Source organism: Elaeis guineensis, chromosome 16, assembly GCF_000442705.2.
Source record: "Elaeis guineensis isolate ETL-2024a chromosome 16, EG11, whole genome shotgun sequence".
In the NCBI taxonomy this organism is placed as follows: Eukaryota; Viridiplantae; Streptophyta; class Magnoliopsida; order Arecales; family Arecaceae; genus Elaeis; species Elaeis guineensis.
Window position 1 is genome coordinate 16438900 of NC_026008.2, and position 13353 is coordinate 16452252.

Below are 13353 nucleotides of genomic sequence, written 5' to 3' on the forward strand. Positions count from 1 at the left end.
CCATTACCCTTTAAACCATGTTTTATGAAATTATCTTAGGATCTTTAAATCACAAACCTAGATCCTAAACAATCACTTAATTCTTTTAATTAAGTTCATGGCTGAGGGTTGGGGTTCGGCATTTTGAAAAATATTTTCAACTTTTGAAAAGTTTAATACAATCTAGTGTTGTTTCACTAAATAAGTCGACTCATTTCAAAAATAGATCGGCTTATTTCACTAACAAACACTAATAATTAAAATCAGTCAGAAATATAATTCAGCTAACTTTTTAGTCGAGCTGGCATGCTGGTCGAGTTGGCTTGCTGGTCGAGCCGGCCCGATCAGCAAATAGAACCTTCGCAAGATCCTGTTCTAGGCTGATTTTAATCTATATACATTACATAAAAATTTATGAAATAAAATAGACTTAATCTAAAATATTCATGATAATATTTATTTAAACTCTTTTAAATTTTTTAGATCGCAACGTACCAGGACAACCTTTGCACTGTAAGGGGTAAACCTTACAGCAGGACAACCTACAGTCCGTGCGATCATTATTTTATTTTTTAGATTTATTTTAGTATAATTATGAACATATTATAAAAGAACCTATATACTCTGATACCACTGTTGGAAAAGGTGCAGGGTTTCATACATGAATTTTAAAACTTTTTTGAAATATAACACAGCGGAACATATAAATTAAACAATTTAATCTACAAATGCATGTAATCAAATTACTAAACCCTTCAATTAGGACCTATAACATGTCATATTATATTTATAAATTAGAAAATAAAAGATTTAGTATTGATCAAATCAATACCCTAGATCTAAAATATTTTTAGATCTAAAACCTAGATTATATCTAAATAAAAGAAGAGATCAGATCTCTTACCTTCATGCGGGTCGAAAACTTCATGATTGATTTTTTTTGTTGCCTTTGGAGCCACACACGCATCCGACCTCTACAGGTGATCCACACGAGGCTACAACAAAATCGAAGGTTCGTCGAACGAAGATCCACTCGAAGTGCTAGCTTCTTGCAGATCCCTCCGGATGGTTAATCTAAAAAATATTCTTCGAATCTCTTGAACATTCTAAGAGATGAAGAATATGAGGAGGAATAAGGAAGAAGTCAAACCTTTTGACCTTCCTAAAATCAAAATTAGTATTTAATAGAAAAAGGTCCTAAGAGAAGACAGATCTTCTCCTTCAGTACATCAACAATTGATATCCTGAAAACATCTCTATGCTAGGACATGAGAAGACCTTCTTCTCTTGATATTTTTTTAGTTCTTAGATCTTATGATATCTAATTTTTTTCATAGAACAATCTCATGATTTATGGAGAAGAAGGGTTCTAAAAGAAACCTTAAGAAAAGACCTTTTCTTCTTCTTCTTCCATCAGAACATGATCATATCATGTCCAAAATAAGATCACCATGCTCCAACTCTTTGGAGCATGAACTCACCACACCATCCCTCTTTCTCTTTTAGATTCTTTATCATATAAAAAAAAATATAAAATAAAGAGATATTGATATGAAAGGAAAAACAATAAGAGAAGACAATCTTCTCTCTTACCTTTCTCTTTACAAGACATCAACCTTTGATCTCTTGATTGAAGAATTTCCTCCAAGGATTTTGGCATCTCAAACCATCCATGTAATCCTTCTTTCTCTCTCATACTTTTATCACATAAAAACATAAAAATAAAGAGAGAAAAAAATATGAAAGAAAACCAATAAGAGAAGACAATCTTCTCTCTTACCTTTCTTCTCTACAAGACATCAACTTTTGATCTCTTGTTAGAGGACTCTCCTCCATGGATTTTGGTGCCTCAAACCTCTCAGGTCTTCCTCATTCTCCTCTGGTAATTCTCTCTATTTTCCACATATTTTTTGACTCCTATATCATGGCATATGGGGCGGCCTCCTTTTATATGGCAGACTAGGTCATAAGACCTAGTCTAACAAGGAGTCCTTGGGGCATCCAACTCTTGGACGTCCCCTATCTCATTTATTTCATGGATAGTATGAAAATAACCACAAAAGGGACAACAAAAAGGAGGATAAACATGGGGGAAGTTGGTGCAAGAGAGGGAGGGAAGAGTCCTTGTGAAGAGGGACTCTTTCAAAAAGAGAAATAGGCTAAACCACTTTCCACAATGAACCAAATTAATTTTCATATTGAATCAGATCAAATCTGATTTAAATCTCTAGAATAAGTGGTGTGAGATTACTTCTCTTAGATGTTAAAATCATATAAAAATTATCTATAATTAATTAGTGGGCATGGGCTTTGATTTTCTTAGGTGGCGCAAGAGAAGATGAAATCCTAGTCTAACTAGGATTCTTATTTAGAATAGGTCAAATACTTTGAACCCAATTTAAATTAATTATAATCTAATTAATGGTGATCCTAGTTTAACTAAGAGTCTAATCAGATTAAATTATATTTAATTTAAATTCTAACTTAATTAGAAATTAGGTGCATACAAGTCCTAGTCAAACAGGGACTTATTCTCCCTTGCACTTGGCTTATCCAATAAATCAATTAGACTTAGTCTAATTAAATCCAAACTAATTTTAATTAAATCATATTTAATTAGACTTAATCTTAGCTCAATTACTCAATCAGATTGAGCCAATTAGCAATCCAATTACTAATGATCCTCCTGCAACACTTGCATTAGGTCAAACATCAATCACATTAATTGTTTAACCTTAGAACGATTCTCAATCATCGATTAACCATCTGATTAGGTTATAACCTCTTATATGTGTGACCCTATAGGTTCGAACCTAAGTTAGTAGCATAAAAATTAATTTTTGTACCAGTCGAAGTAACCATCTAGCAATGGTTCCTGACGCCCAGATAGGTCGAATGTATCCAAAGCAACATTCTAAGAACTCTGACCCATGGTTACCGTATAATTCATCTTTTTGATCAATAATGCTCAAGATGACTTTGAGTATGCTGTCAATCACTCATATAAGTCATCTCTATTGTGTCTCAAAATTTTGCAAATCTCGTGACTCCTCACGAGGATTACCCAGGCCTAGGTTTTGCTAAATTAAAATACAGCGAGACATTCTCTTTTTGAAGTTAATCAGAAGTGGTCAATCCTATTTTGACTCACACACCGACTTTACAAGTACTTAACTATACCCAAAAACTTTTCGAACCTATATTAAAAATACAGGCAGTCCGGCACTAAAGCATAGTGAGTTACTTGTAAGTCACCATGGTGATCTCAGGTCGGAGGGACACTTATACCCATTGGTCTTAGTTAACTACTCTTGATAGTAGAGTGTTACATTGATCATATTCAATGCAGATGTACTCCTACATCTCACCTGGATGCCATACCAGTATCTCCACATCACTTGGTTACGAGGACAACCAACGCATTTGGCATACAGTGACCTACACTTGATAAGTTATCATCCTTATTAATAACTTATCATTTGATCATAAAAAATTTAAGAACCATCCGATAAATCCTCCTTTATCGATTGGTTATGGTTCTAAAGACTTCATCATAATTTAGGAGTTCATTTAAGGAAGATAGAACTTTTATGATGAACCTGCCAAATAACTATTATTATTAGATAATTCATATACTAATTCCAATCATCTACCACTTAGATGATAGGCTTTAGGACATATTTCCCAATGTAAAGATCATATAAATTATTGTTGGACGAATCAATTAACACCCATATATAGAATCGATTAATCTAAAGATCTAATTCGGCTCTATGGCTTGAATCTGATTCACCTAAACTTATCTATTTAGATCAATTAACCAATTAGTGTCTAAGGTAAATAATTGAAAGGTGATTATTTAATTAATTTTGTTCGCTGACTTTTATTCGCTGATCTGGCCAATTTATTGGTGTCTAAAGAAAGCAACAGGGGGATCCCCACCAATCTCTACTTATCTGGTCCATTTGAAAGATTGAGTCTTAAATATGGTTGCTTGGCAGTTTGATTTAGCTCATGTCAATTAGATCAGTTATGTAATGACTGATTAGATGAGACCTAAACTTAAATCCCTCCATAAATATTAAGTCCAATGATCTTCTACCATTGTAGATGTGTGGACATGCTACCAAAGTTGATCATTCTCGACTGGTCACAGTAGTTTAGTTGCATCGAAAATACGCAACCATTCTATTAGCAAAGAGTTGCTCCAGGATAAAGATGGGGTTAGGCCCAATAACTGTTAGGTAAGGGATCCAATGACGGCTTTGTACCTACTTGTGAATGGTGGGTCTAACTTAACTAAGGAGTGTGGGCAATAACTGTTAGGTGAGCCCACATGACTTAAAGATCAAGTCACTTTAATATGCTTAGAGAAGTATTTGGGCAAAGAGTTATCCATGCATCGGTGTGTGTTATCAATAACTATTAGGTGAGGTGTATGGCATCGGTGAGACCACAGTACCCACTAAAAACTCAGTTGTCGCATTAGAGTTTTTGTTTCTCCATCCAGAGGGTGTGAGAGATCTGATAAAATAGTGAGAGTATTTCTTTGCATCTAAAAGTCTTTAAAGTAAATTATAAAATAAGTACAAAGATCCAACTAAAATCTTTGCTCTCTGCTGTTTATTATGTCAGCTTCCAACCCTTTAGCTCAAATCCTAGATATCAACAGTTTAACCAAATCAATTACATAAGCTGGCTCACAAATCTAAGAATCATTCTTAATTTTTAAAAAAATAAGCAATATTCTCTACCAAGTTTTTCTAATGTTAACAACCTGTCCCACCCAAAGTCAACGAGCTATACTTGATGAGAGGATGAACAATGATAATAAAGATAGGTGCTATATATTGAAGTCCATGTTAGATAAACTCCAACGTATGCATGAGCACATGTTCACTGCCAACGACATATTGATTCATCTACAAGTGTTGTGAGGTGATCAGAGTCGCACAGCTCATAAGATGCATGATAGGTAGTCAGTCTATGATCGTTATTTGATAATGATCAAAGACATTAAGGAGCTTAAAAGGCTCGACATGACCATGCATGAGGAATTGCTTGTAAATTTGATCCTGCGATCCCTGTTTAGTTTATATGGATAGTTTATGGTAAACTACCATATGAATGAACATCTTGGTATCTTATCTGAATTGGTCAAATTATTGATAACTAAGGAATCTTGATAGAGTTTAGAGGTAAAAACCTATAGAGCCTAAAGAAACAAAGACACGCCTAAGGTAGGCATATCAAAAATTGCTCAATACTATCTTTACGATTTTCTCTTCTTCCAATTGAGTTTTAGACTCTAGTATTTTTATAGAGTCTATGGAAAGATAGAGAGCTGAGGAAGTAACCCTTAAAATTGATAATAGGATAAGAGTTACTGCTGTGGCCATGGATATCTATCCTTTGTGATCATCGTTTGGATTTAGTTCTTAGAGATAGTCTCTACCATTTGCATGGTAATGTATTTGTGAACTTAATTGAGCAAGCAGTAAATATCATTGGATCTGAGAGATCCAAAATTGAGATAAACCTTAAAGTATATGTGGAACCTTAGGCTAAGACATATAAGAGAAAAAATAATTAACAAACTGGGGATATATGGGCGTTTAGGCTCATTGATCATTAAGTCATATCTAGTTTGTACATCATCTCTTTAAGAAAAAATGACCAAGCTACTCTTGTGGGATAAGAGAAAAAAGACCACTGAGATATTTACCCTAATACACATTTGATGTGTGTAGCCCATTTAATGTGCTAATAAAAGAGTTGTCTCTACTTCGTTACCTTTATCGATGATTAGTCATGGTATGGATAAGTATATGAGATACAAATCTAAAATTTTTAAAAGATTCAAATAATTCAGATGTAAAGTAAAGAAGCAAATCAAAAATTTTTAAAGATACTTCGATCGGATCGAGGATGCAATACCAATGAAAGAAATTTCTCGATTATCTCATAAAATGGCATAATTTTATATTAGATCCCTCTTAGTACATCTCAGCTCAACGAGATAATTAAAAAGGGTTAAAAAAACTATATAAGATATGGTTCGATCCATGATGGACTTTACTGATTTATTATTATTTTTTTAAGGATATATTTTATTTTTATGAAATTGGGTTCGCTCTAAATCTGTTCCTACCACACCGTATGAGATATGACATGATGAGAACTGAATCTTGATTAATTCAAGATCTATGGATGTCCAATCTGTATCAAAGACAGCAGGTGGATATGTTAGAGGATAGATCTATAAAGCTCATCCCAAAAGAGTTTGGGACACTACTTTCTAAAAGGATTACAATGTAATTGTGACCTGATATGCTATTTTTTTGAAAAATTATTCAACCAAGAAAAAGCAGTGGGAGAAAAATTTAGCTCGAAAAGAGTGTCTCTAAAGAGCAGCGAGCCATAGGACCTAAAGAACCTATTTATGATGAGTCGATATACGTATATTCCTCCTCTACCTCGTACATATAGTACCTCGTACATATAGTAGGATCTTCCATCCTCTCGAAAGGTACTTAAGTATGCTTAATAGAGGATGTAGAGAAAAATCATTTATTATGGGAGATAGAAAATATAGAAATGATCCCAAAACCTACAATGAGGTGATGTTAGACATCGACTCCAAGAAAGGATGTGAATTAGCTTTCCTGACTAGATATCTTTTGAAGATTTTTATATAGAGTAGATTATGATTTTCACTTCTTGTGATAGGAGATCACAAAGTTTGTAATAATCTTAGAGTTGGAACATTCATTTCGATGATATGATCAAATTGTTTGATCAGAAATAAGAAGTTATGTGTTTCTAAAAGGGTCAATGGGAGTGTCCAATATTGATATTGGTTAAAATATGGTTGTATATAGAATTTTTCATGAAAGACATAAAGCAAACATCCTATATTCTGAGAATATAAAGATCTATAAAGATAGATGCAATTGGATGCTTATATTTTCACAAATAAAGTATAGAGAGTAGATGCTGAAAGGGTTCAGTATAGAAATCTCGAAGAGGGATCTGCTATCCTCTTGGGCATAAATATATGCCATGTGATGTACTTGAACTGATATAGTTAATACTGTGAATGTCATGAGTAGATATCCATTGTATCCAGACTGAGAGCGCTGGATTTCTGTGAAAACATCCTTAAGTACTTAAGAAGAACTAAAGATTTATTCTTAATTTGGAGAAATGATTAAAGCTAGGAGTGGGAGGATATATCAATTCAAATTTTATGTCTGTTGTTGATAGTAGAATATCTACATCATAGGTGTAATCATGTTGATATCTTGAAAGGATTTCAAATAATCAATCGATGGAAGCTGAGTACACTGTAAATGTGTAGGATGCATTCTGGTTCTCATGTTAGTTGTAGAATTGGATGTCATGCCATCAGATGCCATGACACTATACTGTAAAGAAAATGGCACCATAGCCCTTGCTAAGGAGCCTAAATCTCACCAGATATCCAAGCACATAGAGCAGCAGAACATGCGACTACCTCAAGTAGAAATACATAGAGGGGCAAAGAGCAAACCCTACATGAGATGTGGATAACCCACTGGTAAGTTACTTAGTTAGCTGAAGACTAAAGCTTGTCTTATGTAGATGGAGCTTGGTATATGGCAGATTGGTTTTAGTGCAAGTAGGAGATTGTTGGATGTATGTCCTAGAAGCCAATCTTAGCTGACGCATATCATATTACTAGGATATATTTTTATACTTTATGGATATTTATATTACCATTCATGCTTTATGTGTCCATAAATCATCCAAGAGATTAACAAGATAATAACACATATTCTCAAAGAGTTGAGAATTTGAGACATGTGTCATTGATGGTTAATTCTTAAATTACTCATGGTCATAAGATCATCATGGAGATGGTGATTGATCCAGATAGATCAATGCACAGATCGCTTCCTCCAAGCAGATGAGTCTTGAGTTTGCAGTGTAGTGATACTAGAGCGCGAGTGCAGGTGGTTGTTAGAAAATAACTAGCACTGAGCGTGACCAACATGAGAAATCACATGGATGTCTACTCACTCATTAGTGACTTTCTCGATGCTATAGTTGTTTGACTAATCCTTTGACCTACGGTGCTACAGCTACTCGCAGTGAGGCTATTAGAGTTTGACTATACATAAATATTGACTCAATGAGTCTTTATAGTGGATGTTGGCGATAGTTGATCCACTGTAAGAGTAGGATGTAGACTTAGATAGGATCTATCGACCCTAGTAGAAGGGAGTAGTTTTATGGGATTTAAGAAGCTGAGTCTTTATGTCTATGACCATAGCAGTGTGATTGATAGAAAAGAGTTTTCATAAAAATAATGCATGGACTCGAGCTAATTGAATCTATCATATGATCGATGATGAGATTTGACAATTCATCCATGACCTGCCATCTGATCGGGACTCACGATAGAGGGACTGTATCATACGTTAACTGCACCTGGAGGTTCATCACCTTTTATTATGTTGGATTGCTACTACATACTGCTAGGTGTCACTGATGGATTGTGAGCCTCATGAGCATCATCTTGATGATCGATGATCCTTGGTGGGCAGAGTTGGAATAGTTCCAACCCATTGAAAGGAGTTTTAATGATATTGTGATAGGGATCACAATATATCTCACTATCAGACAGAATAGAATCTATGGGATCACACACAAAGAGACTTTTGACTGATCAGATGGTTGAATTACAATTATGAATCGTAATATGATTTAATTATCAATTTGATTGATGATTAATCCAATACAAAAGTTGCAAATATATAACTTGCTAAAAAGTTAGTGAATTATAAAAGGATTAATTAGCAATTGGATTGCTAATTGACTCAATTTGATTAAGCAATAGGGCTTGCATCAAGTCTAATTAAATTAGATTTAATTTGACTTGACATATGTTTGATTTAATCAAGCCTAATTGGGTTATGAGATAACCAAATTGCATGAGAGTATAATTCCTAATTAAATTAGAATTTGGGTTTGACTTAATTTCTAATTAGAATAGAATCTTATTAAGAAAATTTGAGTCCCTATTTAGACTAATTTTTTTTTTCTTCATGGGTGCACCAAATCTTAATTGGATTAGGATTAAATTGAGTTTCACTCAAGCACCAAGAGAGAGTCCAAAAAGACTAAGACTCCTCTAATAAGGTGACGTCTAATCTAAATAGTTTGGGTACCTAATCAGATTTTGATTTTAATCTATTTGAGTCTAATCAATTTTTAATATGATTAGAATTGATTAGAGTTTAAATTAGTTTAAATCAGCCATTTAAAGAATAGTCCCATGAGATTGAAACTCTCCCTCTCCATGCGCCATAATAGGTCCCACACCAATCAGATTTTTGGATGCCTCATCCCACTCCTTTTTGCATGAGTTTTTAGCATGTAAGAAGCTCTTAAAATTCTCTTATTTCCATGAAAAAGTTGGGCACAAAAGATTGGTGTTGGGTGGCACAAAAAAATGCAAGAGTCCTAGGATACAATGACTCTTATCTTCTACCTAAAATCATTCTCCTCTCCAATTTAAACCATGCACCTTATGAGGTGTGAGATAGGCTGATTGTGATCAGATTTGAGTCACCAAAATTAAAGCAAGATGGCCATGGAAAAATCATGAGAAAAGGGTGTGGCATCATGGGTCCAAGGTGTAAGGTATATTGGCTTCTATCCCTTCTTTCTTACCAACAACCAAAGGTTAGTTGTTGGGGACTCTTCTCTCTCTATTTTGTCTTAGTTTGGACATGTGTTTTTTCTCTCCTCTTTGTTCAAAAGTTAGATAAAATTCTTACATCTCTAGCATAGAGATTTGATACATGAGTTTTAAGAAGAAAAGAAAAGAAAGGGTTCTTCTCATGATCTCTAGCATAAAGATCAACATCCTCCTATTTTCTTCTTCTTCTCTAATAGTGTCTTGAGAGAAAAGAAGATTTTTTAATCATCAAGATGCGATCTCTACAAGGGAGCTAGTACCTCAGTGAGATCAAGAAGCTTCTGATCAGATCGAAGTCCCATGTGGATGCCCGCAGAGGCCGGCACTTGTGCGACTTCAAGGGACCTTCAAAAGACATCCATGATCATCAGTTTGCAGTGAAGATTGATCCATGCCAAGGTAAGAAGTTTATTTTTTTTTCTATTTGATTTCTGTATCTGAATTCTATCTCACATATATCAATTCTGTTTATGATTTTAAGATTTGATCTTATGCATGCTTAGATTAAATTAGATTTAATCTGAACTGCATATTCATTTTGAAAAATTTTTATATACATGAAACCATGAAACTCCAACAACTGAACCATTATAACCAACCGAGAACAATCAACACCAGTGGCATGCCTACACATCTACAATGGTAGAAGACCTTTGGACTTAATATTTGTGGAGAGGTTTAGGTTTAGGTCTCATTTAATCAATCATCATATGACCGATCTAATTGGCATTGGCTAAACCAAAATACCAAGCAACCTTATTCAAGACTCATTCTTTCAAATTGGCTAGGTAAGTGGAGATCGGTAAGGGTCCCCTTGTTGCTTTTCTTAAATACCAATAAATTGGCTAGGTCAGCTAATAGAATCAATTAAATAATCACCTCTCAATTACTTACCTTAGGCACCAATAGGTCAATTGGTCCAAATAGGTTAGCTTAAGTGAATCATGCTCAAGCCATCGAGCCGAATTAGGTCCTTAGGTTAATCAATTCTACATATGGATTCAATCAATTTGATCAACAATAATTGCATGATCATATAACTTAATTAATCTAATCCTAATCAACACTTGACTCGATTTGATTAATTACTTAATCGAATTAAACCCATAATGTTCAAATAAAAAATCCTAGATGCAATCTAATTATATGATCTAATTTTTGATTTTTTTATAACCAAAATCTTCATATATAAACATAAATTTTAGATTCTAAAACTAAATTTCAGATCTAAATTCTTAACATGAAAAATAAGTTTTAAATCATAAAAGTAATTTTCAAATTTAGTATACAAACATATATCTCATATATGTATATAAAATTCAGATCTAAGCAAAAATTTAGATCAACACATGATATCATATATCTCATATACAAATTATGAATCATATCAAAATAATTTTTTGACCTAAATATGTAATCATATATCTCATATATGAGTCATGAATTAGGTCAACTAAAATTTTAGATTTATGCATGCATCTACATATCACATAATTATGAACTAGAAACCATTCTAGAACAAAATTCAGATCTATGCATGCTTTCACATATCAACTATATATTTTATAATTAAATTTAAAATAGATTTTAGATTCAAAATACTTATCTATATATCTCATGTATCAAAGAAAAATCAGATTTTGAAACTCTTTTCAAAACATGTATGTCAATTTCATGCATATGAAATCCGTGGCTTTGATACCACTATTGAATTTTTTATATTGGGGCATGCATGTATGTTTCAAAATTTTTTTTCTAAACATCACAGTGTAATAAAAAATTAAAATACTTTTTAATCTATATCATGCATGCATAAAATATGAATCACTAGGATCTACTTCATATGCTGAAATTGAATATGTGATCGAATCGCATATCTGTTTCATAATTTTTTTCTTCAAATCTAGATCTGAAAGAGAAGAGGCTCTCTCTTAGTTATGTAAGCATCCAGCCTCTATAGGTGTTCACCTAGGATTAGCCTGGAATAGTCCTCTTTGAAATTGATTTTCTTCTCTAAAAAAAATTAGCCTACAAATCTGAACGAAGTCTGGATCACAATCAACTCTTTTATCCTTTCCTTGATCTTCTTCTTCTCTTCTTCTCTTATTTTTTCTTTCCTAGATTATAAAGCAATCAGAAAGTAGAAACTAGCAAACAAGAGGAACACCCAAACTCCTTTGGGAATGAAGGATGAAGGACGACCAATATGGTGGATGTTGGAACTCCAAGGGAGAAGAGAGGGAGAAGAGAAAAGGGGGCGTGGGCTCTCCAAGAGGGTGTGTGGGGCTACTAGTTGAAGTGCCTAGAGACTTTAAGAAAGATCTCTTTAAATAGGCATAAGGTTTGAATCCTATTCAAAACCAAACAACCACTTAATATAAGTCCTACTTGCATTAGGTTTCCTTATTCCTTTAGTCATTTGACTCTCTTTAGGAAATCCATTAAGTGCCAACAACTGGAGCCTTTGCACCCACCAAAACACACCCCACTTTGCACCCATAGAATGCCCCATAATGGTTTTGCATGCCCTCTAATAGATGGACACACCCAACTTGATCAAATCAAGTGGCGCCCAATGAAAACTATCAAAAAAATTAATTAAGGACTTGAACCCTTAATTCATTTGATCTAAAATCTTAGGCACCCAATAATTGGAGCCCAATGAATCTAATTCATTTAGATTATTAATAGATAATTAAATTTGAATTAATCTTATCAAATAAAAAATTCAAATGTAAAGAGAAAACTGGGTCCAACTATGTGCTAGCAAGGTTACCCTGAATCCAATAGGATTTTTCTAAATCCAATTAAGATTTTATAAGCTCAATTGCTTATTCCAGATCTAATTCTTTTATTGTGTAACCCCATAGGTTCAGTTCTATTTATTAGTGAGATATATAATGATCTCTATCATAGTATCATTGAAACTCTTTTCAATGGGTCGAAACAATTTTACTCTAACTTATCAAGGATTGTCGATCCTGAGCAACCCTAGTAAGCTCTCACAATCCACCAGTGACACCAAACAGTATATAGTGACAACCCAATAGAACTAAAAAAGAACCTCAAGGTGCAGTTAACGTGTGATTCAGTCCCTCTATCGTGAGTCCCGACTAGATGGCAGGTCATGAATAAATCGTCAAACCTCATAATCATTCATATGATAGATTCGATCAATTCAAATCTAATTGTGATCCTTATGGAAACTTCTTTTCATCAATCATATTTCTGTGGCCATAGACTCTCAGACTTAGTCTTTTAAATTTCATAAGACTACTCCTTTCTATCAAGATCAATAGATTCCATCTTGATGTGCACCCTACTCCTACAGTGGACCAACTGTCGCCAACATCCATTACAAAGGCTCATTGAGATCATATTTATATGTCAGTCAAATTTTAGCAGCTTTACTATGAGCAGTGATACCATCACAGGTCAAAGGATCATTCACACAACTAAAGCATCGAGACAATTACTGATGATCGAGTAGAAATCCAAGTGATCTCTCGTATGGTCATGTTCAGTACTAGAAGTTCACTAACAACTACCGCAGTCATCGCTCAGTGTCTCTATATTGTAAACCAGAGATTCATCTACCCTGAAGGAAGTGATCTGTATGTCAGTCTATC